Consider the following 25674-nt stretch of genomic DNA (forward strand, 5'->3'; position numbering starts at 1 on the left):
GCCGTAAATAATCGATAGCACCTGGCATTCTGGGAATGCTCTGGAGACATCCTGAGAACATTGTTTCTTCAAACATTGTTCATGGACAAAACAATTTCTTGAACATAAAATCTTTTATCTACCAGCCAAAATTCTTATAACCAGCCAACTTCTTTGGAGATAATAATAGTCTGCCATCATCTGGATAAACTTTTACCAACAAATGATTTCATATCCATTCATTTAATATGTATGGATATGGTAACAAGCTAAAGGCCCTATTACAAACAATTATCGGTTGTACTTTAGTGATTACCAGTCGTTCCAGACGATAATCATTTGGTGTGTGTGTTAAAAGACCACGATCAGCCGACATGCACATTTCAGTATGTTAAAAAATTACGATCATAACAGAGAAGGTCTTCTGTGCATCACTCCGTGTAACAGGAGCGCCGGCAGCAGACTGACGCAGACTACAATGGTCAGCCCGGATGATCTAAGGATTGTTCTAACAGCCTGTCCCGCAGTTTCTCGCGCCCCCTCCTGCACACTGTCTGTGAGTGTAACAGCACAGGTAGCGAGCAGGGAATCAGGAGGAAGTGAGCGCTGATCTCCTCTACTCTCACTTTCTCCTCAATATCATGCCGTGTAATGCGGCCTTTACTGTCCATATAATCACACTAAAAATTAAGCCCAGCAGGTGCTTCGCTGATGAAATTGTCAGATTCCATTAAACTGTATGAAAAGGAGGTACACAAAGAAGAGTAGGACAAATCCAACCAGTGGCGGACATATCACTTGTGCAGCCTGTTCAGCTGCACAGGGGCCCAGGCAGACAGAGGGGCCCTCCAGGTTCGGACTCTGATCCTCAGCCTAGTGGGCCCCTCAACTGCCAGGGCCCTGCCGCATAGGTGATACGTATAGTCCATCCACCCATGTACCAGACGCCGCATTAGATTCCCTGCCACCCGTGGCCTGCCCTACATAGCACACTCGTCTATTGGATATGTGAGTCACGGCCAACCGTGATACATGTCCTGGACTTAAAGGCGTATAAAGGCGCAGGTCCCAGATATGTCACCCCTATCTATCAGGCATTTATGATGTATCCTGTTCTATAAATATGCCCAGATCGGAATGTCCCTTTATATTGGATGTCTCACAACGACAGCCCCTTTCCATTGGCCTTATTAGGTCATAAAAGCAACGCAATTGTCCTGCCTTGCCTTGGGCGCGCTCAACAGTGACGTCACCTGGTGGTCGTACATTGACAATTGCTGCATTGGGCATTCTGATGACCTGGAGGACCACTGGGGGGTCAGGTGGGGTATTGTGTGTAGGGATGGGGGGGGGGTCAGCAAGGATGGTTAGTGTGTGGGGATGGGGGTCAACCAGGATGGGTAGTGTGTAGGGATGGGGGTCAGCCAGGATGGGTAGTGTGTGGGGACAGGGGTCAACAGGTATGAGAAAAGTGTGGGGACGGGGGTCAACAGGGATGGGAAGTGTGTGGGGATGGGGGTCAACCAGAATTGGTAGTGTGTGGGGATGGGGGTGAGCCAGGATGGTTGGTGTGTGGGGATGGGGGTCAACCAAGATGGGTAGAGTGTAGGCATGGGGGTCAGCCAGAATGGGTTGTGTTTGGGTAAGGGGAGCATTCAGGAATGTGGTGGCACAGTTTGCTCATGGGGGGGGGGGGGACCAGGCAAATTTTCTGCACAGGGCCGTATGCAGTCTGTGTCCGCCCCTGAATCCAACTACATTGATGGATTTGAACACCCCATATCTTTCTGTCTGGAAGAGATACTGCCAAAGGAGTATGAGCATTGATGTGTATGTGTGTAATGAAAGAAAGAGCTGTCAGCCCTGGCTACCTACCTTAAAAACTGTTGGCCAAACAATTGTTCAGCCGAAAGTTAGCTCTCCCATCCTCTCAATACACAGCAATATTCAGTACAGCTGAGCATTTGCATTCTCTATTGGGAGTCGGGCAGCGGTTTTTCAGCAATCCTCACTACTATATCCACTGACATCATCTGCTGGTGGAGAATTGGGAGAGCCCCATACTCCTTATACTGACAGCACCGACACGAGCGGGCAGTATGGGTGACAAAAGTGTAAGGTATATGGGGAACTTTAGAAAGAAAAACGTCTGATTGTCTTTTGGTTCAGAATTTGACCTGAATAAATGTTAATATCTGCTGATAGGGTTGCTGATGTTTGATATTTTCTGCATGATGGTTGCTACATAAGAGGTGCACTATCCAGGAAAGATGAGGAGTCTATATGAGTTGGTCCCGGCACAAGAGTGCTAGGACTGCACTCAAATTAAGTAACTGGAATAAACAGAAAAAAAATTACTTGTCCCTGTCCTTCTTAAACCTAAATGTTGCTGTCACAAATGCGCAGTAGCCTGGCGTGAACTGGGCCTTTTTCTCAGCTTCCAGCAATACAGGAGTTACACTGAGCTCTGGTAGACTTGATTGCTGCAGCTGAGCAAGTCTTTTGATTGACGTTTCCTCTGCCTGTCTGGAACCTTGAGGATCAGAGCGCCGGTCCAATGGGGATCCGGACCGGGCTCTTGATCCTCATAAAAGAAAGCTGACCCAGTCCTTCTCTGCTGGCTATTAAGGTTCATACCCTGATCCCAGATCCCCCTGTCTATTCCTGCGATACCGTTCCTAATTCCTCTGCTTGCTCGACTTGTTACCTGACCTCCCGCCTGACCTTTGACTATCCAATTGTTTACTGATTTTGTACTGTATTGCCCGTTTGGTTCTGACTTGGCTTGTTGACTTCCCTTTATTGTGTTTGTTTGTCTGTCTGTCTTGTTCTGTGTTGCACTTATTTAGTATTGGGAACGTCTTCGTGGTTGTCCACGGCTACCTAGGGCCGATTGAGGCAAGTAGGTAGGGACAGTGGGTGGGTTCAGACTCAGGCAATGTCCGCGGAACTCCGTCAGCTGTCCGCCCGCACGGGCACGCGCTTTTTCCGCCGGCTCCATAGACACCATTCTATGGGCCGGCGTATTCCGCAATCCGCTGAAAGAAGTGACATGACACTTCTTTCAGTGTATAGCGGAATACGCCGGCCCATAGAATGGTGTCTATGGGGCTGGCGGAAAGGCGCCCAGATGTGCGGGCGGACAGCTGACGGAATTCCGCGGACATTGTCCGTGCGAATTCCGTAGTGTGAACCCGCCCTTAAGAGTGTAATAAAAGAGGATCAACAGATACTTCATGCAATTTCTAAAGGAGCAACTTTAGAAGGATGCTGAACACATTGATCTGCCATCCACTTGAGAGAATTTCTACATTTTCTACAAATCATCATCTGACTCAAAACAAATTTCCCTAACATGCTGACATGGGGGATGACAGGTTGGTCCTCATATTAAGTTTTTAGACAGGGTACAGGCAACATCCGCTGCATGAAAATAACAGTTTAGTTATGGACATAGATGACCGGAAAAAAAACCAAGAAATGGTTGCTGCTCGGGGATGTCACTCAACATGTGTCTTCATATATGTAGGGGCAAAAATCACATAGATCTTAAAAGTCCATTCTAAAGACATTGTGCATTGCAAGCTTCACTTACCTGTACAGATAAGGGATTTCTGACAGCCAAAGGCTGGGTTCACACACTGTATACTTCAGGCAGTATTTGGTCCTCAAGTCAGGTCCTCATAGCAACCAAAACCAGGAGTGGATTGAAAACACAGAAAGGCTCTGTTCACACAATGTTGAAATTGAGTGGATGGCCGTCATATAACAGTAAATAACTGCCATTATTTCAATATAACAGCCGTTGTTTTAAAATAACAGCAAAAATTTGCCATTAAATGACGGCCATCCACTCAATTACAACATTATGTGAACATAGCCTTTCTGTGTTTTCAATCCACTCCTGGTTTTGGTTGCTATACAGCCTCACAAATACAGCCTCAAATATACATAGTGTGAACCCAGCCTTAAAATGAGTCACCAGTGCAGTCAGGCAGTAGAAAAATCCTATGCTGGGCTGTATAACCAGTAGGAAGAGGGAGATTGTGGTCCCGCTGTATAGTGCTCTAGCAAGACCACATCAAAAAAATATTTTACAAATGGTATATTGTTGCATGATGTCTTAAAACAGAGTCAGCACAATTCGCAACGGATTACAAGAATGATGTAGTACCACAAGCGTCCACCAGACATCCACTTGCGCACTAGACCTCCTGGACCTTTGCGATATTACCATCAACCAATCCACCTTCCCACCGCCCTCCCCCACTCGCGGATAGAAACACCCCACCCCACCCCACCCAACTCTAAAAGCCCACTAAAAATTCATGGGCATCAGCGTCTTCCATTTACCAACTAAGGGCTTAACCCATTTGTTCTTTTGTTGATCAGAATCTAATTGGTCTATTTTTAGATAATACTTTATGGCCTTTCCTGGCCTATTACCTTAGGGAAGGGAAGACTGCAGCCATTTGGCCAATACACATCTTTTGGCTACTAGTATAAATATATTTATGAGGTAAGTCATTGGCTTATCATCTGGAGATATATGAAAGAACAGACGCAGGTTCTATTATCAAACGTTAGTGTAGCTTGCATTCCATTGTAGCCGCCAGAGATCTCCAATATGGAACTACTTTGAAGCATGTCTGTACCCATGCTTAAGATCAGTAGGCATGAGGCACTTGGGGCAAGCTGTTAACTGATATGGACTAGGAGGAGACCAGGGGAAAGAGAAACCATACAGGGCATCGTGCATGATCTTAAACTGCGTTTCCCGACACCTTTTATTAATTACAAACGAACTACAGTCTTAGGAGGCGGCGTCCTCTCCAGCTGACCATCTACCATGTGGATTCCCTTGCAGGACGTTATGTATGTATATCCATCTAGGTTCCATTTATTATTTATTTATCTACACCTGTGTGCTCATTATCACATTATCACATATGCGATATTTGCCCTATGGTTTATTTATACTGACATCTGCTGTTTGCAGTTTGTCCATTGCACTGTACTGTTAAATCCACTTATTTGATTTTGAGTTTTGCATATGGTTTTTCAAATTTTTTTGCCCTAATTTGTTTATTGAAAGAATTATTATGTAATGACCTGTATATTGAACACTTGCACATATATACTGAGACTTGGAAGTGTATTGTATCACTGCTTGAGAAAGGCTACAATAAGAGCCGAAACGTTGCACTGGTGTGAATAAAAGCGAAGTTATTCTGGACGTGCTGTCTCCACATTGCTTCTTTTTTATTAATTACAGCTTTACGTACTGCACCCCATCCCTTAACCGCATTCTGAATCGCCGCGGTCCTGGGTGCCGCTCGTAGCCCGGGGGCCGCGGCTACCTCGCCCCACTAGACACCAGGGAACGGCTGCATCAAGTAATCGGATGCAGCTGTCAACTTTGACAACTGCATCCGATTACTTTATTAGCGGGCACGGCGATCGGACCATGTCCGCTAATAAAGTAATCGGATGCAGCTGTCAAAGTTGACAGCTGCATCCGATTACTTGATGCAGCCGTTCCCTGGTGTCTAGTGGGGTGGATCGCTCCTCCGGCCGGGCTCAGCGCCGTAATGGAGCTGATCCCGGCTTGGCACTCGATTGCTTCCGGCTGCAGCAGCCGGAAGCAATCAAAGTGCCTATCTCATCGATCTAGTTCTCAATGAGAGATCAGAGTGCTTATACTAGAAGTCCCCCAGGGGGGCTTCTAGTATAAGTGTAAATGTAAAAAATAAAGTGTTATTATTAGTAAAAAGCCCCCTCCCCTAATAAAAGTCTGAATCACCCCCCTTCTCCCATGTTATAAATAAAAATAAATAAATAAAACAACAAACAAACATGTTTGGTATCGCCGCGTGCGTAATCGCCCAAACTATTAATTAATCACATTTCTGATCTCGCACGGTAAACGGCGTAAGAGCAAAAAAATCCCAAAGTGCAAAATTGTGCATTTTTGGTTGCATGAAATGCAGGAAAATTGTAATAAAAAGCGATCAAAAAGTCGTATATGTGCAATCAAGATACGATAGAAAGAACACATTATGGCGCAAAAAATGACACCTAACAGAGCCCCATAGATCAAAGGATAAAAGCGCTATAAGCCTGGGAATGGGGGGTTTAAGGAACGTATATGTTAACAATGGTTTGAATTTTTTACAGGCCATCAGATACAATAAAAGTTATACATGTTACATATCGATGTAATCGTAACAACTTGAGGAACATATATAACAAGTCAGTTTTACCCCAGAGCGAACGCGTAAAAACGAAAACCCCCAAATAAAAGAAATACGGGGTTTTTTTGTCAATTTCACCACACATTAATTTTTTTTCTGGTTTATTAGTGTACTTTATGAAAAAATTCAGCCTGTCATTGCAAAGTACAAGTTAGTGGCGCAAAACATAAGGGCTCATGTGCGTTTCTAGGTGAAAAAAAATGCAAGTGCTATGGCCTTTTAAGCACAAGGAGGGAAAAACAAAAACGAAAAAATTTAAATTGGCCCGGTCCTCTAAGAGTTAATGATACCCTCAGATAAGTTGGCCAGTTAGCCAGCTTCTGATATGCTGTGCACAGTCGTTTATCTGCCCATATAATCCTCATAGACGCCTTTTGGAGCTTTATCACATCCTGATGCCAGAGGAGTAGGGAGATAGTCTGAAGTGGATACAATAATTTGCCAAAAGACCTTATAGCCTGAATGTTGGCCAAAGAACTGAAGTGTCTGGAATACTACAGGTAAGACTTGTTTAGGGTATTCCATAAATAGGAGAAGATCAGCAGCGAAGAGGGCTACCTTTCCTTCCTGGCATTCAACCCCAACACCATTGGGGTAGAAGACAGAAATCGGGACAGGGGCTGAATCACTAAATTAAAAAGTGATAAGCTTAGGCTTAGGCTAATAATCACATGATTATGGGCAAATAGAAGTGATTATACATCATTTACAATGAATGTATACCTGAGGAAGTCTCTAAGGTAATGTGGAGCTGAAAAGCTTTGTAGGTACAATAAAGTTTATTACTCACTTTGGCGTATGGTCGCATCTGTGGAGGCCTGTTTCCACTACACAGAGGTCACCAAAGTGACAGGATCCACACCGAGACACCTGCACTCAGCTCAAAACAAGGGTACTTGTCCCAGGTGGTAGCAGCTGAGGAATTCTCTATATGTCCTGAACTTTGGTTATTACCAAGTTAGTGACCCGGAGCAAGCAGCAGTGGAGAAGTGGATTGTAGAAGTGCTCAATAAATTGTGCCTATCCTGCAGCACAACTCTTATAGGAGAGTGATTTCACTTTATTTTACTCCTTTCTGACCTTTTGTTTAGAAGGTACTGCGTCAGAAGGCGCCCAGTCTTTTTTTTTTCTAATACATAATTGGACTAACTGGGACTCCTGGTTGGACTAAGGGCCCTATTCCACCGGACGATTATCGTTCAGATAATCGTTAAATCGTTCGAATCTAAACGATGATCGTTCGTTTGAAATGCAGTTAACGATTAACGACCGAACGAGAAATCGTTGATCGCTTTATAAGACCTGGACCTATTTTTAGCGTTGCTCGTTCGCAAAACGTTTGCAAATCCTTCGCATTGAATAAGACATAGTTCGGTCGTTTGCAATAGATACGAACGCAATAGCGAAGAAATAGCGAAGAAAAATGATCGCAATTACGATCATAAGTAACGATTATCGTTCCATGGAAATGAGTGAACGTTTTCAGGTCTTTCGCAATAGCGGCCGTTTGAGATCGTTAATCGTTAATGATTATGCAAACGATAATCGTCCGGTGGAATAGGGCCCTAACCAGTGATCCTGCTTTTGGCACGAGAGCACCTAGTGTACATTGTCTGTATATGAACTGTTGAAGGTTCTTAGCTGCCAGTCACCCAGGACTATAGACAGTGGGGAGTTCCCAGCAGACATTAGGATTATGCACAGAGGAGGGTTCTGAGCAGTTCAGGTCTCATGACAATTAATTGTGTGGGGTTTCAAGCTTTTCAGCAATTAGGAATACAAACAGTGTAGGCTATGCACATTGTAGCATTTTAAGCTGTTCAGGCCTTGCCGTCCGCTTTTTACATATGTAAGTGTTATTAACTCTTGGTTTATTTGTTCAGAAATAATTGAGTGTTTGTAGAGCTGGTAGAATGTCATTGCATTCCAAATAGATGAGAACTGCCAATAGCAATGTGCCATCCACACTGGAGTCACTCTGAATTCATGAGGGCTCTTAAATACCTACACCTCAGTGGTAATGGTAGATCATTAGCTTATCACTAGCCCCATGGGCCGACTATGGGTAACAAGCATTCCTAGGAAAGGGACTTTAGTGGTAAAAATCAAAGCAGCAAGATTTCAGGATTTAAAAAAAGCACTGTAAAATTGAAAATTTTATAAAAATGTTAAAAAAATTTTTTAAAAATGTATTTAACAGAAACCTGATTTAACCCCTTGCCTCTAAAGCCTGTTTTGGCCTTAATGACCAGGCTCATTTTTCAAAATCTGACCTGTCTCACTTTATGCGCTTATAGCTCAGTGATGCTTTAACGTATGCTAGCGATTCTGAGATTGTTTTTTCGTCACATATGGCACTTTATATTAGTAGCAAAATTTGGTCACTACTTTGTGTATTTTTTGTGAAAAACATCAAAATATCAAGAAAAATTTGAAAATTTAGCATTTTATGAACTTCTGAAATTCTCTGCTTCTAAAAAAGGAAGTCATAGCACATAAATTAGTTACTAAATCACATTACCAATATGTCCTCTTTATTCTGGCATAATTTGGGAAACATATTTTACTTTTTTAGGGTGTTACGGGGCTTAGAAATTTATGAGCAAATTATCACATTTTGTGAAAATTTCCAAAACTGATTTTTTTTTAGGGACCAGTTCTTTTTTTAAATGGATTTAGAAGGCTTGTATACTGAAAACCCCCATAAGTGACCCCATTTTGGAAACTAGACACCTTAAAGAATTAATCTAGGGGTATAATGAGCATTTTAACCCTACAGGGGCTGGAGGAAAGTATTTACAATTAGGCCGTAAAAAAAATCGAAAATTTTAATTTTCAAATAATATATACGTTTAGATTAAAGTTTCTCATTTTCAAAAGGAACATGAGAAAAAAAGCATGCCAAAATTTGTAACGCAGGTTCTCCTGAATACAACGGTACCCCAGATGTGGGCGTAAACCACTGTATGGGCACACAGCCGGGCTCAGAAGTAAAGGAGCGCCAATTAGCTTTTTTAATGCAGATTTTGCTAAAGAAGTTTCTGAGCGCCAGGTGCATTTGCAGAGCCCCTGTAGTGTCCGCAGAATAGAATCCCCCCAAAAGTCACCCCATTTTCGAAAGTACACCCCTCAAAGAAATCATCTTGGGGTAGGATGAGCATTTTGACCCCACAGGTATTAGAGGAAAGTATTCAAAATTAGACAGTAAAAATGAAAAACACGAATTTTTCCAATAATATGTTTGTTTAGTTTGAAATTTCTCAATTTCACGAGGAACAAGAGAAAAAAAGTACCCCAAAATTTGTAAAGAAGGTTCTCCTGAATACAACGGTACCCCATATTTGGGCATAAACCACTGCATGGCCACACAGGAGGGCTCAGAAAGAAGGGAGCGCCAATTAGCATTTTCAGTTCAGATTTTGCTGAAGAAATTTCTGAGCGCCAGGTGCGTTTGCAGCGCCCCTGTAGTGTCCGCAGAAGAGAACCCCCCCAAAAGTCCCCCCATTTTGGAAAGTACACCCCTCAAAGAATTCATCTTGGGGTGTGGTGACCATTTTGACCCCAAAGGTATTAGAGGAAAGTATTCAAAATAAGACAGTAAAATAGAAAAACTTGAATTTTTCCAATAATATGTTCGTTTAGTTTGAAATTTCTCAATTTCACTAGGAACAGGGGAGAGGCTGCATGCCCAAATCTGTAACGCAGGTTCCCCTGAGTAGAACGGTACCCCATATGTGGGCATAAACCACTGTATGGGCACACAGCCGGGCTCAGAAGGGAAGGAGCGCCAATTAGCATTTTCAGTGCAGATTTTTCCGAAGAAGTTTCTGAGCGCCAGGTGCGTTTGCAGAGCCCCTGTAGTGTCAGAAGAATAGAACCCCAGCAAAAGTCACCCCATTTAGGAAAGTGCACCCCTGAAAGAATTCATCTTGGGGTGCAGTGAGCGGTTTGACCCCACAGGTATTAGCGGAAAGTATTCAAAATAAGACAGTAAAAATGAAAAACTCGAATTTTTCCAATAATATGTTCGTTTAGTTTAAAATTTCTTAATTTCACGAGGAACAGGAGAGAAAACGTACCCCAAAATCTGTAACGCAGCTTCTTCTGAGTAAAACGGTACCCCATATGTGGGCATAAACCACAGTATGGGCACACAGCCGGGCTCAGAAGGAAGGGAGCGCCAATTTGCTGGAGCAAAACCGCAGCTAGTAATAGTTATTAGAATAGCGCAGTTACTAAAATACAATAAAAAATTAGATTACAGGTAATGTGGGGTGGTCACGGGCAACCTGGGGTGGTCACGGGCAACCTGGGGTGGTCACGGGCAACCTGGGGTGGTCACGGGCAACCTGGGGTGGTTATGGGCAACCTGGGGTGGTTACAGAGAATCTGGGGTGGTTACAGGCAACATGGGGTGGTTACGGGCAACGTGGGGTGGTTACGGATAAACTGAAGTGCTTATAGGTAATCTGGGATGGATACCTGTAATCTGGCGTGGTTACGGGCAATCTGGAGAGGGTCACTGGCAATTTGGGGTGGTTAGGGGCAACGTGCGGTGGTCAGGGGCAACGTGCGGTGGTCAGGGGCAACCTGCGGTGGTCAGGGGCAACCTGCGGTGGTCAGGGGCAACCTGCGGTGGTCAGGGGCAACCTGCGGTGGTCAGGGGCAACCTGCGGTGGTTAGAGGCAACCTGCGGTGGTTAGAGGCAACCTGCGGTGGTCAGGGGCAACGTGCGGTGGTCAGGGGCAACGTGCGGTGGTCAGGGGCAACGTGCGGTGGTCAGAGGCAACGTGCGGTGGTCAGAGGCAACGTGCGGTGGTTAGAGGCAACGTGCGGTGGTTAGAGGCAACGTGCGGTGGTTAGAGGCAACGTGCGGTGGTTAGAGGCAACGTGCGGTGGTCAGAGGCAGCGTGCGGTGGTTAGAGGCAACGTGCGGTGGTCAGAGGCAACGTGCGGTGGTCAGAGGCAGCGTGCGGTGGTCAGAGGCAGCGTGCGGTGGTCAATGGCAACGTGCGGTGGTCAGAGGCAGCGTGCGGTGGTCAGGGGCAACGTGCCGTGGTCAGAGGCAATGTGCGGTGGTCAGCGGCAGCGTGCGGTAGTTACGGGCAATCTGGAGGGGGTCACTGGCAATTTGGGGTGGTTACGGTCAAGATGTGGTGGTTATGGGCAACGTGCGGTGGTTACATGTAATCTGGCGTGTTTACGGGCAACCTGCGGCGGTTACGGGCAACCTGCGGTGGTTACGGGCAAACTGGGGCGGATATGGGCAACCTGCGGTGGTTACGGGTAATCTGGGAGTAAAACGCAATTATTACTATAATAAAAAGTGTGTTTTATTTTGTTTGTATGTTTTTCACTTTTTCACATTTACACTTTTTCACTTGTACTTTTTTCACTTTCATTTTAACTGTATTACTATGATTACTGTGATATTTTCTATCACAGTAATCATAGTTTAGTGACAGAGACCAAATTGGTCTCTGTCACTTTAAATTTTCAGAGCTAACTGCTTCTGACGCGCATGCGCACATCAGAAGCAGTCAGGACGTCGAGGAGGACGGAGCTCCAGGATCAGGTAACGTATGTGGGGAAGGGGGGGACTGGGGGGGGTGGGGGGGCGACACTTTTTATCCCCTGTCACCAATGATTTATGGTGACAGGGGATAAAAAGTGCCGGGCAGCACTGGGAACAGGCGATCGGCGGTATATAGTATATACCGCCGATCGCCTGTTCCGGGACCCCACAGGGGGGGTCCCCGATCACTGCCCCATGCTCTCCGCTACCTCCGGTGGCGGAGAGCATGGGGTTTTCATTCATTTTTTATTTCCATCGCTGCGAACAAACATCGTTTATTCGCAGCGATGGGGGCGGCCATCTTGGATTTGATGGCCGCCCGGGGAGGGGGGGGGGGTAGAGATCGGCCACAAGGGGGCTGATCTGAGGTCTGATTAATACTTATTTCATCTCCCCCCACCGTGGATTCACGGTGGGGGAGATGAAATGCAGCGGCGGCGCCGGTACTGGCGGATCGCCGCTATAACGGTAATAGCGGCGATCCGCCAGTACCGGGGGGGGAAAGGGAACTGCCGGGGGAGGATCTGTAGTGGCGGCGGGAGGAGGCAACATACAACAGCCCCCTCCCGCCGCCCGATCGCCTCCCAATGCAAACATATCCCCATAGACGCTGCGGTCGCATTGACCGCGGCGTCTATGGGGTTAACTGCCCGGGGGGAGCGCGGCTCCCCTCTGAGCAGAGGCAGCGGGAGGAGGCTATGTGACATAGCCTCCTCCCGCTGCCCGATCTCACCTCGGGACAGCGGGGGGAGGCAGGGAAGACATGACGTTTGGGAAACGTCATGTTGCGGGAACTACCTGCTTTACATGACGTTTCCCAAACGTCATTTTGCGGCAAGGGGTTAAAAGGTAAGTAATTTTCTGATGACATATTTACTTTAAAGATGCAACTCTACAAATTCCCCATGTGACTGAACAATCATTTATACTGGTATACTGGCTATTAATACTGACAGATGTATCAAAGAGAAGAGTCAAAGGGGAGGGGCTACTTAGAAACATATAAGGTTGTTGGCAGCTGTTTATGACTTTTCCCCCAACTAACCTTAGATTGTGTTAATGTCATTAGGGGAAATTTTTGACTTGTCATATAGATATGTCAAAAGTTTTGATCGGTCCAGGTCTAATCAGTAGATCTAAACACTCAGACCTGGACCAATCAAATCTTTTGACATGTCTCCAGGGCCGTTTCTAGAGGCGGGCTGGGCGACCACACGGGGCGCCGACAGCTAGGAGGCGCTGGTGGCACCCCCCGGACTCCACTAAGTTGCGCGAACCCCCGACTGCCCGGCCACCCCATTACCTGCCCCCTTGGAGACCGCACCGACCCTGCCGAGCACTCTGCACCCGGCAGGCCACCGCAGACATCTTCTCCCTGAGCAGGCGCAATGACATCCTATCACTGCGCCTGCTGAAGAGAGATGTGTGCGGGGGTGGCGGTGGCCTCCTCGCAGGCTGAAGAGGAGAGAGGGACCCGCCGTATTCCAGAATAAGGCTAGTATAGCAGAGCACGGGGGGTGCATAGGCGAAGCATGGGGGGAATTTTACTATGGGAGGAGCAGAACGCAGGGGGGAATATTACTATGGGAGGAGCAGAGCACGGGGGGGGGGAATATTACTATGGGGGAGCAAAACACAGGGGGGAGTATTACTATGGGGGGAGCAAAGCACAAGGGGGAATATTACTATGGGGGAGCAGAGGGGGGAATATTACTATGGGGGGAGCAGAGGGGGAAATATTACTATGGGGGGAGCAAAGCTCAAGAGGGAATATTACTATGGGGGAGCAGAGCACAGGGGGGATATTACTATGGGGAAGAGCACAGGGGGGGTTATTACTATGGGCCAGATCACAGGGTGATTATTACCATTGGGGCACTGCACAGGGAGCATTATTATATAGAGGCAATTATATCATATGGAGGCAAAGCAGGTTGCATAATTACTATATTAGGGTACAGCAGGGGGCATTATTATTATATTAGGGTACAACAGGAGGCAGTATTACTATATGGGATACAGCAGGAGACATTATTACTATATGGGGGCACAGCAGGGGATCTTACATACAGGGGGAAACCCACATACCTATTAACTTTACTGCACATGACACAAAAAAGTGCGGAGCCTGAGATGTTTGTCTGGCAGGTTCAAAAGAGATGAATTGTGGCTGCAAGAAATCATCATGGTGGTCTGGGCCAGATGGAGAGGAAAAGGAAAGTGACGCCTCGGAACAAAGAAGACGTCACCTGTGAGTCACTGAATTACTTTTTTTTTAAAGGGTTGAATGACTGTGCTCTATGCCATGATATGCAAAACAAGAGTCCGTGGAGCCTCAGTTGCGAGTCTCAAAACACGAAATAGCCAGATATCTCTAGCCTGTTGCCACGGAGTGCCTCCATGATGGAGAGCACCACACCACCCTGATAGCCCCTTAAAGGGGTAGTGCGGCGGTAAAGAATTATTCACAGAATAACACACATTACAAAGTTATACAACTTTGTAATGTATGTTATGTCTGTGAATGGCCGCCTTCCCCGCGAGCACTGCGATCACGACAAGGGCCCGCCAAGGCAGGCATCCATCCACAGACAGCCATTTCGGGGTATTTGCCCCTTGTCAGTGTGCAGCAGGATTCTGGCTGGTTGGGGCAATGACAAATCAACCAATAAAACACAGTAATCACTGAACTCAAGGAGATCAGTGAAAAAATTCCAATGAAGTACTCAAGAGTCTCCACCAATGTCCCCAAAAATTTAAATACGCAAAACAAGAGTCTGTGGAGCCTCAGTTGAGAGTCTCAAAAGATGGGATAGCCAGATATCTCTAGCCTGTTGCCTTTTTCTTTTTGTAGGTTAGGTCTTCAGAACTGGACACAGTATTATTTTTTTTTTTTTTTTTGTAATTCAAGATTTTATTTTCAGTAGTTAAGCAAAACAAAAAAGTAGAAAACAATAAAGTTTCAACAGAGTAAAGCATCAGCAAATGTATATAACAAAGGTAGCAGAGAGGAGTTGAATGTGTCGCCATCAGAAAAGAAACTGGTTGCTAGGGTCCTCCGCAGGGGATATACGGAGTGTGAAAGACATCAAGTAGGCATACCACCGAGACATAGCCACTCCAAATGTAGCGATTCACGAGGACACCGAACAACCCCAGGAAGACATAAGCCCTACAGGATCACCAAATAGGTGAGCTGAGCTAAAAGAGAGAGAGGAAGAACGCCAAAAGAAGGCTAAGGAAAGAATAAGAAAAGTGTGGTGGGGGAGGAAAAGGGGGGAGACGGAGACAGCAAGTGGGGACCTAGGAGGGGGGGGGACCCTAACTGCCAAGCCCATTCAGAGACTGACTGCGTCAACCAGGTGTTGGGAAAGGGCCGCTAGTCTAGCCATCTCGCTAGGGAAGGGCTCTCTTTGAAAGTGAGCCATGGTAACCAGGTATGCTCTACCTTTTTACTCCGGCCCTGTTCCTCTGCCGTCAAGGATTCCATCCTGTATATGTGATCCATATCGGCGGCCCATTCGGCAATGGATGGCATCAACGTGGATTTCCAATGCCTGGGGATAACCGTCCTGGCCGCTGTGAGGAAGTGGTGCAGCAGCCCCTTCTTGGCAGCAGAGGGAGAACCGGGAACCAAGGAGAGCAGGGCCAGGCCGGGGGAGGGAGCCACGTCTCTGCCTGTGACCGCTGTATAAATTTCAAACACTGCTTCCCAAAAAGGTCGCAGGACTAGACAGTTCCACCAGATATGTATCATTGAACCCACCTCAGTCATGCAGCGCCAGCAGGTGTCCGGAACAACAGGGTAGATCTGGTGGAGTAAAGAGGGGCACCGGTACCAGCGTGTTAAGATTTTAACATTTTTCTCCTGCACATGACACGCCAGGGGCCATTTATGTGTAAGGGTGAATATTTTCAATAGATCTGAGTCAGAGAGTGTTACACCTAGGTCTTTTTCCCAAGCTGAGACGTACGACAAGGTTTGATCAGCATCTTTAGCCAGCAAGAGGCGATATAATTGGGAAATAGTTTTCTCCGGAGGGGAGGGTTGCAAAAGTAAGGATTCCAGGTCCGTCAGCTCAGGTACACGGATGCCTCCAGGGAAGTGTTGGGATAGGTATGTTTTCAGCTGCATGTACTCTAACCACACCAACCCTCTCCCCGGGCAGAGCTCCTGTAGCGCCTGTATTGTCGGGATGGTGGCGCTGGACCCTAGGATCTGGCCTATCCTGGCACCCTCTGAGGCCGACCAAATGAGAAAAGTGGTCTTAGTACAAGCTGGCGGAAAGGCTGGGTCACCAAATAGGGGGCTCATGTGGCCAGGGCGGTGCGACAGACTATAGAGGGGAAGGAGCCTATCCCAGGTCTGTAGGAAATGTCTGGTTAGGAGAGTGAAAGAGGAAGCTGGCGGGCGGTTAACCGGAAGTACCCATGGTAAAGACCTGAGAGGGAGTGGGGATAACGCCTCCTCAATTCTAACCCACTGTTTGTCTGAGGCTCTGTGGAACCAGTCAACGAGGTGTAGCAGTATACAATCCTTGCTATACAAAGAGAAATCGGGAAGGCCAGTGCCTCCAGATTGTTTCAAGCGTGTGAGCGTTTTGAGCTTTATGCGTGGACGCACCGAGCCCCAGACAAACTTACGAAGGAGGGTCTGTAATTGTTTAAGGAACGGGACCGGAATATGAACCGGGAGGGCCTGGAAAAAATATAAAAACCTTGGAAGGATATCCATTTTAATAACGTTTATCCTGCCAAACCAGGAGAGGCAGGAGCGATTATAGTTAGAAAGGTCAGTTTTCGTGCGGTTCAGCAAGGGGGGAAGGTTCATCGAGAATAGGGAGGTCAGGTTAGAAGGAACCCATACCCCCAAGTACTTAAGTGCCTGGGGCTGCCACTTAAAGGTAAATGAGTCGCGAAGCTGTCACACCAGAGCGCCCGGGAGGGAGACGTTTAAGGCTTCTGTTTTAGAGTAGTTAACTTTAAAGTTGCTAACCTGGCCATAGAGATCGAATTCCCGGAGGATCGCAGGGATGGAAACAGGGTTGGAAACATAGAGCAACAGGTCATCCGCATAGAGTGCGGGTTTAAAGTGAGAGCCGCGCAAGTGGATGCCCGTTATGTCAGGGGATGCCCTCAGAGCCACCGCTAAGTGTTCCATTGCCAATACATAAAGTAATGGGGAGAGAGGGCACCCCTGACGTGTGCCATTTGAGATCATCAGGGGAGTCGAAAGAAGGCCATTAACTTTTACTCTGACTGTCGGGCCTGTATACAAGGCGGCGATTTTTCCCAACATCTCCTCCCCCATGCCAACCTGCCGCAGGGCAGCCCGCAGGAAGGCCCAGTGGACGCGGTCAAGTGCCTTTTCTGCGTCAACCGAGATCAAGCAAGCTGGCGACTGTGTCTCCTGGGCGTGTGACATTAGTAGTAGGGTCTTTTTGAGGTTGTCCCTCGGCTCTGGACAAATCCCACCGGGTCTGTATGGATTATGGCAGGAAGTGATGGGGCCAGCCTATTTGCAATCAATTTAGAAAAGAATTTTATATCAGTGTTGATCAGTGATCTTTGCCGGGCTTTGGGATAACTACAATCGTAGCCATCAATAACTGTGGAGGGAAGGGGCAGGCTGGGGAAATGGAGTTGAAGCCCCGGGCCAGGAAGGGCGTAAGCTGGGGGGAGAACAGTTTGTAAAACTGGGAGGTAAACCCATCCGGACCTGGGCTCTTGCCATTAGGCGTATCCTTAATGACAGACGTCAATTCCACCTCCGAGAAAGGGGAGTCGATGGCAGCTGCCTCATCTCCGGAGAGAGTCGGCAGTGCTGTGGAATTAACGTATGAGTCCACCTGTTCCTGAAAGGCGGAAGGGTCCATGTCATGCAGCGGCCCTCTAAGATTATACAGGTTCTGATAATATTCCCGGAAGGACGCAACGATGTCAGACGGGGTATGCGCTGTCCCTTGTTGTGTGGCTATGGAAGGCACAAATGTACTACCCGTTTTAGGATGCAGAAATCTGGCTAGGGGTGCGCCGCACTTATTAGAGTGTTCGTGATAAAAACGACATAAACGCTCCCGAAAACGAGAGTATTTTTGATCTATCAGGGCTTTCAGTTGAGACCTAGCTTCCAGTAAAGTAGCTTCCCGCGATTGTTTATGTGCCAATTCCCCGGCCTGAATTTTGTAGAGGAGTTGTTGAATTTTAAGGCCGTTCGCTCGCTTGAGTCTGGTTCCGCTCTGGATAAGAACCCCCCTGACCACGCACTTGAGGGCTTCCCATTGTAGCGGCAGAGGGAAAAATAAATATTGGCCATTACTGACTTTTGATGAGAAATATGGTAGACTTTTTAAGCAAATTCCACACTTTGTCTATAAAAAGGGACAGTCTATTGCTAATAGTGTCATCAAATCCGATATTGGAAAAACAATAAGAACAAGACAAATGAAGATGAGGTCCTGTAAAACCGGTACTTTCCCCTGCCTATCCTGCCAGAATTGTAACAGCATTATTAAAGGTGGCTCTATATGCCATCCACAGAATGGTAACTTAATTACGCTTAAGGGAATGTTCACATGTAAGACCAGTAATGCGATTTATATGTTGAAATGCCCGTGCGGGCTTGTATATGTGGGCCAGACCTCACGAGAAGTACGCATTAGAATTAATGAACATAGGTCTGCGATTCGCACCTATACACAGAAGTTGAAACAGACCGTAGAAAGTGACATAAAAGAGAGAAAAAACTATGGAGAAACAACAGTGGCGAGACATTTCCACGAACACAGACATAAGGTATTTGATCTTAAATGGGTTATCTTGGAGGAAATTGCAATGGGGAGTAAGGCAGATATGAGAAAAAGATTACTCCAAAAAGAAACGTATTGGATATATACACTGGATTGCGTAGCCCCCAAAGGACTTAATGAAATATGTAACTTTTCCGTATTCCTGTAGAAATAGGTAACTGAGGCTAGCTGAGTGCTTTATATGTATACTAGAACGTTGAGACTATATTACATCTATTTAGATGACGTTAGAATTAGGTTATACCAGTGCATCTAGTTAGAAAATTATGAGAATTAAGAGATAAATAGAATTAAGCACATAAGTTTAACCTTGTTTTTAGTAAGTGTAATGAATTGTTATTTTGTTTTCTAAATATTTGCTATTTCTATTTTTATAGTGACATGTAAACCATTATGTGTTTAGTATAAATATGGTGGCGGGTTCACTTACTGACAGTGCTTGAGAAAGAGGGCTCCTCCCTCGAAACGTAGCGTACGAGTCTACGTCATCATTCCCCAGAGGGTGAGAGCCTCGAAAGGACTGAGACTTGCCGAGCACCGGAGCGTGGTGCGAAGATCATCTGGCGTCCGTCCTATACACTGTGGTGACTTTTTTGTATTCTATTTATGTGAAAGACTTTATTTGTATCATTTCAAGTACAAGATAAATCATTATTTTTGCAACTTCAAGTCGAGTAAAAGTTCCATTGCTTTATTTTTTATTGAGAAGGGAAAGGGAGCAGGACAACCAGGTTGGTATGGAGGGAAGGGGGAGAGGGGGGTGGGGTGGGAGAGAAGGGTAGAGGGAGGGGTTGATCCAGGGGGGAGCAGGGAGAGGTATCAAGCGGCCTGTGCTGTGGGATGTATTCCCCGGGGCCAGGTCCAATTGAGTCTTGCTATCCCGCAGTAGAACAGTCTGCGGCTAGTTGGAGAGATTGCCGGCAAGTCCCATTACATCTCAGCAGGGGGCAAATCTGGAGACCGGCGTCGACGCCTTCGTTCCTGGGGAGGCCGTTGAGGGCCAGGGTGATCCGGAAGAGCTGCGCCCAGAGGGAGCGGCAGCTGGAATGGCCATTCCGGGATGCTGATTCGGGGCAGGTCCAGTGCTTCTAGTACCTCCGGTAGATCAGCTGGCGTGCGGAGGTGTAAGTTGCCTGCTCGGTGCCTGATCTGCAGCTGGAAAGGATAGCCCCAGGAGTAGAGTATGTTCCTTTCCCAGAGGGCTGCCAAGCGTTCTCCGCTTGGCCATTGTGGTGCGGGAGAGGTCTGTGAGGAGTTGGACGGCCGCGCCGTTGAAATCCACCGGCCCATGGTCCCTGGCCTTGCGCATGATGGCCTCCTTAGCTTGGAAGTAATGCACTCTGCACACCACGTCTCTGGGCCTAGCCGGGTCATTACTGGGGGGGCCCAGGGTTCTATTGGCATGGTCCATTTCCAGAAGCGTAGTCGGTGGCTTACCCAGCAGCTGGTTAAAGATCCCCGGAAGCGTAGCCATAAGATCAGGGGGCTTAACAGATTCAGGGATCCCCCGCACCCGGATATTATTGTGGCGGTTGCGGTTCTCGGCGTCATACGCCATATCAAACAGCATTTGTATTTGTTGTGTATGGAGATCCAGCTGTGACTTCTGCGTCTGTAGTTCATCCTGCAAGTCCCCTGTAGCATGTTCAAGGGTCTGTACTGTAGTGGACAAGGAGATCAAATCATCTCTGAGGGATCTTATCTCTGCCTTGCAGACCGCTTCCATGTGCGCCATATACCCCTCCATGTCTGCCTTAGTTGGCATGGCAGCCATACGTGATTGTAGGGCAAGAAGCTCTGTACCTGCAGCCCCCGACAGGCTAGAAGAGGCAAGGGGAGACGTATCGGGTGTCGGCGGGTCTCGTAGGAGAGGCGGGTAGTCCTGGGACAATGCTGGAGCTGTGGCTGGTGCAGTCTCTGCACGTGCGGCAGTGCCATTGCAGGCGGGCCATCTTGGAAGGTCCTGTACGGGGGCCGGGTGCCGCCGGGTCCGAAAAGGACCTCCGAATTCCGCTCCTTGTGCGTCCCTGAGCGGCTGCAGAAAGCGGGACTGGCTTCTTTCTGGGTTTCCCGGCATATAGGCTCCGGTTTGTGGCGGTGAGACGCTCTTAATATGCGGCTAGGGCTGCCGGCGGGACGGAGCACTCACACCACACGTCTGCTCATCGCCGTGTCCAGGCCACGCCCCCCTGGACACAGTATTTAAGCTGTGACCTCACTAGAGCTCTATAGGAGGATCACAATCTCCCTATTCCTACTGGTCATACCTAGAGTTGTGTGAATTGAACTTTCCAATCGAGATTTATTATGAAAAGTTTTGCTCACATTTTACAAAAAGTTACATACAAACCCGGTCTACACAAATGGCAACCACACATTGTACATTATCAAAATGCCATGTGCAAGAGGTTATTCATAACCCCTTTAAGCCGGGCTATGGACTGCAATGCAACCGCCCTGCGACTTCACACTTTTTCCTTTGCTATATATATTGGAGCAAGTCAGCTACTGTACAGTGAACATATTTACACTAGCTAGAGACAGACAGGTAGAGGCAGGTTTAGAGAGGGTTATAGAAGGTTAATTAAGTATCAGGAAGAGATAGAGGACAGTGTAGCTGTAATATGGCTCCTGTGCTATCACTTTGTGTGTCAGCACACTCTGTACCCAGTTCTCCTGGGTGAAGTTATAGGGGTTATCCACCTAAAAGCTAAAAAATGAAAATGACAGCTTGTTTTACTTACTGGGTATTTTGAGCCATCTGTCTTTCTAGCTGCTTACAAGTTTTTCTAAAAGCCGATTTATATCCAAGATGGTGCCGGCCAGGAAACTATATGTCCCATAATGCTCCTGATTGGTCTGTTTGTGTACTCTCCTCCTTAGATTTCTTTCCTGCTCACTGCTGTCATTACTATTGCACAATAAACACAGGACTGTTTTTGCATCACATTACCCCAGTATGTATTCCATACTAGCTGATGATGTAGCAGAGCTGACGCACGCATGGTGTAGTTATGTGCTACATAACAGGCATCTGTTTGCTAGGGGGGTATAGTGTAGGTTTAGATCTCTGTTTGCTGACTCTGTATGAAAACATTCTAGTTCTATCCAGACACTTACTGTGGATAAAAACATTCAAGAACATCCATAACACTTACAATATACAGAGCTATGACACAAAGACAGGTACATATGCCTGCAATCACTGACAGCAAGCAGAGATAGAACTATAACATTTTTTTATATTACAGGGACACATGTAAATATGTGGAAGCTGCACTTTCACTACTGAACAGGTGCATGGAGATGATGCAGATAAAGTCTCCTGGGGGTTGGGTTATCAAGTCAATAGACAGCTAACCCGGCCCCCAGGCAGGCAGGAGATCACATGTCCTGTGTCTACAAAGGGAGGGGGAATAGAGAGCAGTGTGTTATCAGAGTGGACACAGAGGAGAAGAATTTAGACCTCCAAAGCAGATACATAGGAGGGGAAAAAAAAAATCAGGGAAAGAGTGCAAGATGGGTTATACATGTACATAAGACATAGGGTGGTATTGGGAAGGGGGATCATTTAGAATGTTGTTTATGTTACCCGGATAACCCCTTTAATTCTTTGAGTCATCTGTCCAGTTACGTCAGGTGGCCTGTTGAACAAACGTGTTTGGCGGCAGAATATGTGTAAGAGTCAATATGTGTCAATGTCACTTAATGTAACCTGGCAGGTGACTGAATGAGTTAACTTCACACAAGAGAGCTGTGTATGATGTTGGATCCTACAACGTCAACAGCTCTCCTGGGTGAAGTTACACCTATTAAGAGGGATAGAGTATTTTGAATTAATAAAGTGTTGTCACAGGCTGGTTCCTATAACTCTCTCCTGAGAAGATCAGCCACAGAATTTGAAGGGGGGCAACACCTAGGCGTTGGTGATATTGATGGTAGTTTCCCTGGGGCTAACTGCCTAATGCTGTTGTATGAGGTGATCATGGGGTCGCCCATCCTAGCGATATGTTTTTAGGTAACATATTTAGGATAGTGGTAAATTTTTGCCAACATCTAAAATTTGCTTGTGAAAAACGCTCACATTTCATGAGAAAAAAGTAAAATCAAAAAATTTGTATTTTTCTAACTTGGAATTTTCTGAGGTCACTGTGCGTGTTTAATCATATGATAATTTTATTGTCAACGTTGCTAGGCATGCAGTGATACTTAATATGTGTAATTCTTTTTCATATACACTATATGGGGGGACACTTTAGGGCCGGGAGATGAAAACCGTAGTTACTCACCGGTAATGTAGTTTCCCCAAGTACATGACAGCACCACTGCCCCCAAGGGACAGGAAAACTGGAGAGATAAATGCAAATGCCCTCCTCTTCTCCCTCAGTGATTTTCCGAGACTGAAGAGAGCCTTATTAGTTTACACATGCGTATGTACATATTTACAATGATAAGATAAATTTGAAGAAACCAACTTCTATACTAACTTTTTTTTATATGCACCCCTAAGTGCTCACCCAGTGAGAAGCAGAAATAGAAGGGTGGTAATGTAATTGTGCTGTCATGTACTCGGAGAAACTACATTACCGGTGAGTAACTACGGTTATCTCCATCGACATGACAGCACAACCGGAGAGAATACCAGAGAGGAATTCAGGGTGGGACTATAGCTTGCAACACCTTCCTACCAAAAGAAATGTCAGAGGAATAGGAAAGGTCCAAATGATAGTGCCGAGAGAAAGTGTGAAGAGAAGATCAGATAGCAGCCTTCCAATCGGCTCTATCAAGGCATCCCTTTTTTCCGCCCAAGAGGCTGATACCGCTCGTGTAGAATAAGCTTTAAAGGACAACTCCCACAAAAATTTTTTTTTGCTCATTTAACACACATTACAAAGTTATATAACTTTGTAATGTGGTTAAATACCCGGCCTGGCCCCCTTCCCCCACTTTCGGACCCCCGACCCCCCACCCCGGAAGTTAAGGAATGTATACATTACCTATTACGATCGTCACGGTCCTCTTCTCCGGGGCGGCATCTGGTGACGACGACGTCAGAGCCGAGGGGCGGTCCGGGTCTTCTTCCTCCTCGGCGTCTTCATGCAAAGTGAATGGGGATGAAAAGGCTGCTGGTGCACATGCGCACCAGCAGCCTTTTCATTGGCTGGAGCGCATCACATGGCTTCCAGCTTGCTCAGCCCTGATTGGCTGAGCTTGCTGGAAGCCATGTGATGCGCTCCAGCCAATGAAAAGGCTGCCGGTGCGCAAGCGCACTGGCAGCCTTTTCCATCCCCTGGACCCGGAAGTTGGAGACATCGCTGGATGGCGGAAGGCGGCGACGGAGAGGCGGACGGCGGGCGAATCGAGTGGCGATCGTCACCGGAGAGATGGTGAGTATGGTGTCTGTGTGTGTCTGTGTTTTGTTTTTTTTTGGGGTCCCGCGGGAGTTGTCCTTTAAGAGAGAGAGGAGGAGAGAGACCTGCAGAAGGATAACAGAGAATAATGGCTTGCCAAATCCATCTGGCCAAAGTACCTCTGGAAATCTTATTGCCTTTGTTAGGCCTAGCAAACTGTACAAAAAGGCTATTAGATTTCAGGGCTGTGGAGTCCGAGTCATGGAGTCGGAGTTGGAGCTAGTTTTGGCTGGAGTCGGCGTCGGAGTTGGAGTCGGAGCTAGCTTTGGCTGGAGTCGGAAAAAAATGTACCGACTCAGACTCCAGCTTTAAAAAAATCTTTAAAAAATGTAGAATTGAATTTTGATATGAATTTTACAAGTTTTGCTCATGAATATATATTATGAGTAACATTCTGATAGGACACTGGCCCTATTACATAAGGGTGGTCATGGAAAAGTTGTCGGTCACTATTTGGCAGTTTGTTTCTGAGCTGGAAGAGTCCATTGTGTGAGGGGAGATCTGTGCTGTTCTCTTCCTGAATGCTGGAAGACTGTATATGAGCAGCAGTGTAATATGAAGATATCCTGTGTAATATAGAGGAGGAGGAGAACACATAAGTAGTGTAGGTGTAACTTCTGTCCTCAGTGTGGTGTTATCTCTCTGGGAGAAGATTGTGTGTTTTTCTTGAGTGTTCTATGGCTGCAGAAGGCTGTGTGTGTACTATGGCTGCAGTAGGCTGTGTGTATGTGTAGAAAAAATGGAAATGGATCCCACAGCTCCGATAAAATGTAGTAAATTTATTGGAACATAAATAAAAAATAACAACGTGATAAAAATCACGCCGACACGTTTCAGGTATAACCCTTAATCATGGCAAGTTACAAATGATAAAGTCAACATTTATATATGGTACATGGTAATTGGCACTGAACAAAGAACATCCCACACAGTGGGAGGAGAGAAGCAATGTCAGGTGTGTTCACTATATCATAGAGACCCTGGGCTGAATTCACACACACTGGGGAATGAGAAACAGTAACAGGTGTAATCACTACATCATTGAACAGAGAAACCCTGGGCTGAATTCACACACACTGGGTGATGAGAAACAATAGCAGGTGTAGTCACTACATCATAGGACAGAGAAACCTTGGGCTGAATTCACACGCACCTAGGGATGAGAAACAGTAACAGGTATAATCACTACATCATAGGACAGAGAAACCTTGGGCTGAATTCACACACACTTAATGGTGCGTTTACACAGACAGATTTATCTGATAGATCCTTGAAGCCAAAACCAGGAACAGACTATAAACAGGGATCAGGTCATAAAGGAAAGCCTGGGATCTATCCTCTTTTCAAATCCATTCCTGGCTTTGGCTTCCAAAATCTGTCAGATAAATCTTTCTGTGTAAACGCACCCTAATGCTACGTTTACACAAAACGATAATCGGGCGAATTTTCGCGATAACGATCCAATTCGAACGATAATTGTACGTGTAAACGCGGCAAACGATCGAAAAATCGTTCATTTTGATCTTTTAACATGTTCATAAATCGTCGTTCGCCGATCACAAAAAATTTGCTGATCGTTCCGTGTAAACAGTCGTCGCGCAATAGTCCGGCCGCCCGGCCCCTACTCATCCGCAGCCCCCTGCGCC

The sequence above is a fragment of the Dendropsophus ebraccatus genome, chromosome 14, assembly GCF_027789765.1.
Source record: "Dendropsophus ebraccatus isolate aDenEbr1 chromosome 14, aDenEbr1.pat, whole genome shotgun sequence".
Lineage (NCBI taxonomy): Eukaryota > Metazoa > Chordata > Amphibia > Anura > Hylidae > Dendropsophus > Dendropsophus ebraccatus.